Source organism: Helianthus annuus, chromosome 4 (assembly GCF_002127325.2).
Source record: "Helianthus annuus cultivar XRQ/B chromosome 4, HanXRQr2.0-SUNRISE, whole genome shotgun sequence".
Lineage (NCBI taxonomy): Eukaryota > Viridiplantae > Streptophyta > Magnoliopsida > Asterales > Asteraceae > Helianthus > Helianthus annuus.
In genome coordinates this window covers 25,623,265-25,630,179 of record NC_035436.2, presented here as the reverse complement: position 1 = coordinate 25,630,179, position 6,915 = coordinate 25,623,265, and the positions used below count along the sequence as shown (strand labels likewise).

The following is a 6,915-nucleotide window of genomic DNA, read 5'->3' as shown; positions in this document are numbered from 1 at the left end:
TCGTGACCTATACATGTTTTCTTAACGTTAGTCACTAGACTTGTATCGCACAAGTACAGTCACTATCTTTTGTACATGTGTTCTTGTGTTAAAAATATTTTATATTTTTAACTATGTATCTTACTTATATTATTTCTCAAAAACATAGGTATCTTGTATTTTGCACTTTGCACCCGAATTATGTATTTTGTCTAAATATGTTGTATGTGTATTTGCAAGTCCTACTATACTAGCACGTATTATACATACCACATAGGTTTAGCACAAAGTTTAGTAATCAACATGTATATATATTTTTCCTCAGATAACATACTCGACATTTAGACACGCAAATTACAATTTTTTGTCATTTCAACTTAAATATCCAAAACTGGACTGTTTTCGAGCATTTTAATAAAATAGTTAACTTATTCCAAAAATTTCTAAATTTTTACAGAATATCTTGAACGATCCAAATATTATTGTGTAAAAATATCGGGGTCCAGTTCATTGCCAATATTTTATAAAATCATTTTCCGGACTGCAATCAGATTCATTATTTTCTGACTACAGCCCACGGAATAATTCACTAAAAATTCATTGTAAGTCGGATTGACGAAATTCCAGTGGGACAATTACTACGACATCAGTATCCATCTACAGTACCGGTTTCATGATTTAACTCTACACAGAACTCAAGTTATGACAGAAAACAGAATGTATATTTTCAGCAGAAAAATGCAGCTCTAGCTGCTGTTACAGAATGACACTTTAAAAATAGTAAACGAAGTCCAAAAATTATGATTCCAGTGCCATTAGAACCGTATTTCATAATACATAAATCTAGGCTTCAGAAAATACATTTTTCATTGAGTTACGGTCCTGTTACAGCCGGTTAAAGTCGGCTGAAAATACAACTCAGCATGTTGTTTTTAGTTTAAAGGTTACTAAAACGCACGCATAGGATCACCATTTGTCCTAATAACGATTTATATCGTAACATATATTATTTACAGCAGATTAGTGTTTGTATTACTCAGATTTATCATGTTTTACACATATGTCTTCTCTTTATCCACCTTTTAACACATCATGTTCAACATTTGTTCATGATCTTTAAAGTTTCTTAACTTTTATCATTCGTATCATCTATTAACCACCAAAGACAAGAACAAGATAAAGATTTAGAACACTTACTACTAGCAAATGGCTAGGGGAGTTTCAAAGCGTAAAAGTGGTGGATAAAAGAAAATGAGAGTGGTCCTTCAACTTCCGTGTGCACCAAGCTTCGCTGTATGACCCATAGCACCTTTGTGTGTATGGAGATGACTTGGAAATGGGTTGAAGGTGGGTGTATGATGGCTGGTTGTTGGCTGCCGAATACAAGGAAGAGGGAGGGAAGAGTTTTGAGTGGAAGTGAGTTAGAGAAAAGTGATGGTTATGATCCCATGTGCCTTTCTTATAATCCTCCTACAACTTTTTACCCACTAGTTAACATGTTTCATTAGTACCATACTGATGTGTATAAAATGCAACATATAAATTACATCAAATGGGGCATAAAACTAACCCTTTTTAAGTACTAATGTTGGAAAAGAGTGTTTTTGTCTTCCTTTTGTATTTTCAGGATTAAATGAGCTCAAATTCACAAAAGAAGCAAAAAGACAACTAAATCTAACATAAATACAAGAAAAGGAACATAAGTGGATTGCTCGACCCCTCAACAGCATCCTCCCAAGCAAAATAGAGAAGACAGAAGACTGAACATGCCCCGTGCTCAGCCAGCACGGGGCCGTGCCCAAGAAGCAGCAGAAAAGACAAACCAGTAGAAGCTTCTATTGCCCACCACGGGGCCGTGCCCAGTGAACACGGGGACGTGGCGAAAGTACAGCAGGCGCATTAATTGTAATTGCGAATTACAATTAATGAAGAGAGAGAGTGTCAGACAGGCACGGGGCCGTGTCCAGCGGACACGGGGCCGTGCCCAGCCTTCTGTTCAGCCTATAAATAGGAGTGCTTGGCTTCATTGCAACTCATCCCTTGGCACACCACCTCTCTCACACTTCATCCACCACCCACCACCACCACCACCACCATCATCCACCACCATCATCCATTGTCCATCATAGAGTGTGTGAGTCGTCTCGGGATCCAAGATTGATCGTAAGAGTTCTTGACAATCAAGGCCATGTTTGCCTAAGTCTCTTACATCACTTGGTGAAGACAAGTGTTTAGTATAATACTTTTTATTTTTAATCTTTTGCACTTTTTATTTGGTTTTGTATTAATGACTTTAATAACTAGTTACTTATGTTGAAGGTGATCTTTCCTTATCGTTTGTCCGTGGTGTCTTGGCGTTATTTTACTGTCTATATAAAATAAAAGATTTTCACCATTCATATCTCCACGGTCTATATGGAGGTATGTTGGCTACCTGGTCGGGGGTTAAGGGAACGGTTTGGTAAGGGTCTTGCCCTTGTTCAGCGTTTAGAGGTCCTGCAAGGGACCTGGGTCAAATTTAGTAGGATCTCCTTCAATGCCCATAGGTATTGGATGGCGGGGATCCAAACTCTTTGACCCCCTCATAAGTTAACTACTATTAATACTATAACCCGGCTATTTAGGACTGTATCCCTGCTGACTCAGACTACTTAGTCGAGGGTAACGTCACCGCCACAAGCGGGGCCTACCATAATTTGCATTAATAACATAATTCATTATCTTTCAATAATCCGACCCTTTAGGATTGTATCCTTGCTGACTCAAACTACTGGGTTGAGGGTAACGTCGCCTTCAAAAGAGGGGCCTACTACAATAACTAAGATAATCTCTTAAACAAGTGCAAAAGTGCGAAAATAATCAAAGGTTGTACTAATACACGAGTCGGATCCAAGTGATTCATCTTGTCTATCTGTTTTTTTTATTTTATTTTATTTTTCAGCATTTAGTTAGTTTTTATTTTCTTAGTTAAAAAAATCTTTTCCAACTTTTTGATTTGGTTAGACGTTGAGGATAAACCGGTACTAAAAGCTCTTGTGTCCTTGGACGACCTCGGTATCTTACCAACACTATACTACGTCCACGATGGGTGCACTTGCCCATATGTGTGTTTAGTGTTAGTAAATATCGTGTTTTATAAATTTAAAACTTGGCAAAAAGTGTAAAAAGGGCTTAAATATATATCTAAAATATAACACACTTCACGCACATCAAGTTTTTGGCGCCGTTTCCGGGGACACAAGGATTTTAAGAAAGTTAGGAATCAACGGCCTAACCACCTTTTTATTTTTCTTTTTAATTTTTTTAGGATTTTCTTAGTTTTTTAGCTTCTGCAGAGCTCAGCACGGGCCGTGCCCGCTGAACACGCCCCCGTGCTCAATAATTGGAACTGGCAATCCTGTTTTAAGTCAGACAGTAAGCTGAACACGGGGTCGTGCTCACTCAACACGCCCCCGTGCCCAAGATTCACTTACTGAAAACAGAACCGTTAGATCCCAGCAGTTGGTAATTTCTGACATAAACATGAGTGATAGTAATTCTTTTTACTTTCGGCACTCTTATGGTACGTGGTGTCAATTATGTGGAGGCAAACATAAAGAAGTAAAATGTTACTTTCTAAATTATAGGCCCCACTACATAGACCCACCGATTCCTTATAAACTTAAGAGGGGCGAAAGTAAAAATAATCACTATCTCTCCCTCGAATGCGCCCAGCCAGATATTCTAGGAGAAATGCTCCTTGACGAGTTATTTCAACTAGAAGAGCTAATCTTAAATTGGTCAAAAGAGCTTAGGAAGGATTTTATTGATCCACCCCAAGACACCGACCATGAAGAAATGTTGGGATCGCATTCCGACAACCTCGTTGCTCCTGAAAATACCTTCATACCTAGCGGAGACCTGGACGATAGTCGTCCCTGTGCCGATTGTGCCGTGAAGGACTCTCCATCGACTTCGTTCGGTGCATACATAGACCTGAGCGATTCGGCATACACCTTCTTTAACGAGAGCTCGGGAAAGGGTTGGACTTGTCCACCTAGAATGAAAATAGGAATTACCCTCACCGACAACCTCTTGCGTTCTCGCCTTAGTCTAGGACAATTAAGGTATCTGTAACACCCCGAAAAATAAAATTTTATATGAGATTTATATAAAGTATAAATAAATGAGAATTTACCAATTAGAAATTTTAACCTAGTTGGTTAATAGTTTAGAAATAACCTATAGTAGGGTTAAAAAGCCACTAAATTAAATGTTGACCAAAATGAAGGGACCTAGGTTGTCAAAATTTGAAACTTGTGTTACTAAGTTAGTAAAACAAAACCAAACACCCCATTTTGAGGTGTTGGTCGACCAGGAGCAAGGAAAGGGGGCGATCCCCACTCTCAAACCCTAAATTCTGCTTAAAACTCTCAATTGAAGGAGCAAATCTGGTCCAAACGAAAATCCGAGCCTAGAATCGTGATCCTCATCGCAAGAGGATTATAAGGTATGTAAAATTTAGTGAAAACTCTTAGCTTGGAATTTTCATGAATTGGGAAAAATCTGAAATTCTAGTTGCATGTTTGTCTTATGATGATTTAGGAATAACTATGGTGTTTAGATACAAACCCTAGACAAATAGAAGTTTAAATCATAAGAAAATTTGGTGAATTCATGAATACCATTGTAGGTGGTTAATGGGTTATGTGTAGATTGATGAACACTAGGAAATAGATTGTGAATCTAGTGTAATTTGACCATTTGGAAGCGATTCCAGAAAGACTTAAGGCTATCAATCATGTAAAAGGGTTGAATGATGTAAATTTAGGGCTAAATAACAATCTAGAGAATTGATGTTTAATCATGTAAAAATCTGCCCATGAAGTGCTTGTTGAAATGCCTCTATGAGGGCTTAAAACTGAAATTCCAAGTTTAAACGCATAATCACGATGTTTAGTGTATTATGCGAATTATGATTTGAAAAGAGAGTTCTAAACATATGATAAATGAACTCAATAGGAACGGGCGCAGGAGCGTCAAGCGGACAAGCGGGTGGCGAACCACGTCAAAAAGGGCTACTTTGAAGGTATGTAACTTGATCCGTTACATTAAGTAGTTTGGATGATTATTAAATGTATAATTGGATTTTTAGAATAAGTGTCGTTTTGTATTTAAGCGGTGATGTCGCTATATTGAATAATGGATCAAATTGGTTGGAACTCGTTGGTAGTCGTCACAATGGTGGATTCCTTAGACGAGCCAAACGGGTCGAATAATCAAGTACGGCATGAATAATGCTTCGGGTTGAGATGGATTGAATCTTTGATGATGGATAATATATAACATATTAGAATTTTGAGATTTAACTTAATGGCATCCTAGAAAACTGAAATCCGAGAGGTGGGTTTTAGTGTAATGACCAAACCAAACAAAAACATAAATTTCCAGGTACTACCGTAAGTTACGGTAGAGGTCAGGGGTTTACGGTGGTTCACTACTGTTTTACGGTGGACCAAAAGACTTCCAGGACTCACCGTAGCTTACGGTGACACCGTAAGTTACGGTGGAACCAGAAAAACTTTTATTTTCCCTTTTGTCTAATATTTGACGTTGGACCTCATGATTATGTGTTCTTTAATAATGTCAAAACTAATATTTTAACGGTTTTGATCCTAGGTGATGAGGTGGATCATATGGACGACGGTCAAGCAACGTAGAAGAACCGAACACGATTTTTTTTTAAGCTTCCGCAATATTTTAACCTTTGGTAGACTTTGTGTATGGGTTGTAAACACTTGTTAAACTACTTTTGTAATGTTTTAACCTAGTCATTATTTGAGAAAGGTTAACGTACATATGAACTCCGTTAACGAATGTTATGTCACTTAACTAATATTTTGATAAAAATGGTGTATTTTATTATTAAAATCAAGTGAAAAATTTAAGGGTGTTACAAGTTGGTAATCAGAGCCTAAGGTTGTCTACAAAGTGTTCGGTTCAAGCTTGATCGACCGTCCGGTAAGAACTAACTTCTGATAATAAATTTTATATTACGTAAAGAATGAGAGATGAACAAATATGCATGAAAAGAGCAAGTAAGCTCATTTAAATACAAGAAATGCAAAAAGCAAGAACGATCAAATCAAGTTGTGAACTTGATTGAATCAAAGCAAAAACGACCAAATCAAGTTGTGAACTTGATTGAATCAAAGCAAGAACGATCAAATCAAGTTGTGAACTTGATTGAATCAAAGCAAAAACGATCAAATCAATTTGTGAACTTGATTGAATCAAAGCAAGAACGATCAAATCAAGTTGTGAACTTGATTGAATCAAAGCAAAAACGATCAAATCAAGTTGTGAACTTGATTGAATCAAAGCAAGAGCGATTAAATCAAGTTATGAACTTGATTGAATCAAACAAGTAAAACATGTGTTATAAATGGAATATTTAACAACTTATGTAAACATTTCAGAAATAGAGATGGCAGATGGAGGTAATGATGATGCGGTGCCAAGAGTCACCGAACAAATGAGGGAAGTGATTGCCGAAGAGGTTGGAAAGGCGATCGAAAACAGTTTGTCAGGCTTCGTTGATAGAATTCAAAACACAGTTTTATCAATGGTAGAAGATAGAATCAAGAAACTAGAAGATGACTCAAATTTAGCAAAGGAAAAGCATGGAGGACGAAAACCTTGTTCATACAAGGAATTCATGGCTTGTAAACCACCAATATATAATGGAGAGGTTGACCCAATAGTGTGCCAAAGATGGCTAAGTGATATTGAAGGGGTATTCGAGAGGACCCATTGTGACGTAGACGACTATGTAGCCTATGGTACGGGTCAACTAAGAAATCAAGCGAAAGATTGGTGGGATAACAAAAAGAGACAGATCGGTATTGAAGCTGCTAAGGTCATGACTTGGGAAGAATTCAAGACGCCATTTCTTAA

The 6,915-nt window shown here is 37.4% G+C and overlaps 1 long non-coding RNA gene across 1 annotated transcript; it reads left to right on the top strand.

The window, feature by feature from the left end:
• Nucleotides 1–4,332: 4,332 nt before the first annotated feature.
• Nucleotides 4,333–5,693, top strand: LOC110915082. The gene is made up of 3 exons (XR_002578745.2): nucleotides 4,333–4,468; nucleotides 4,981–5,047; nucleotides 5,638–5,693. It is a non-coding gene; the product is annotated as an uncharacterized LOC110915082 (long non-coding RNA).
• The last annotated feature ends 1,222 nt before the right edge of the window (nucleotides 5,694–6,915 follow it).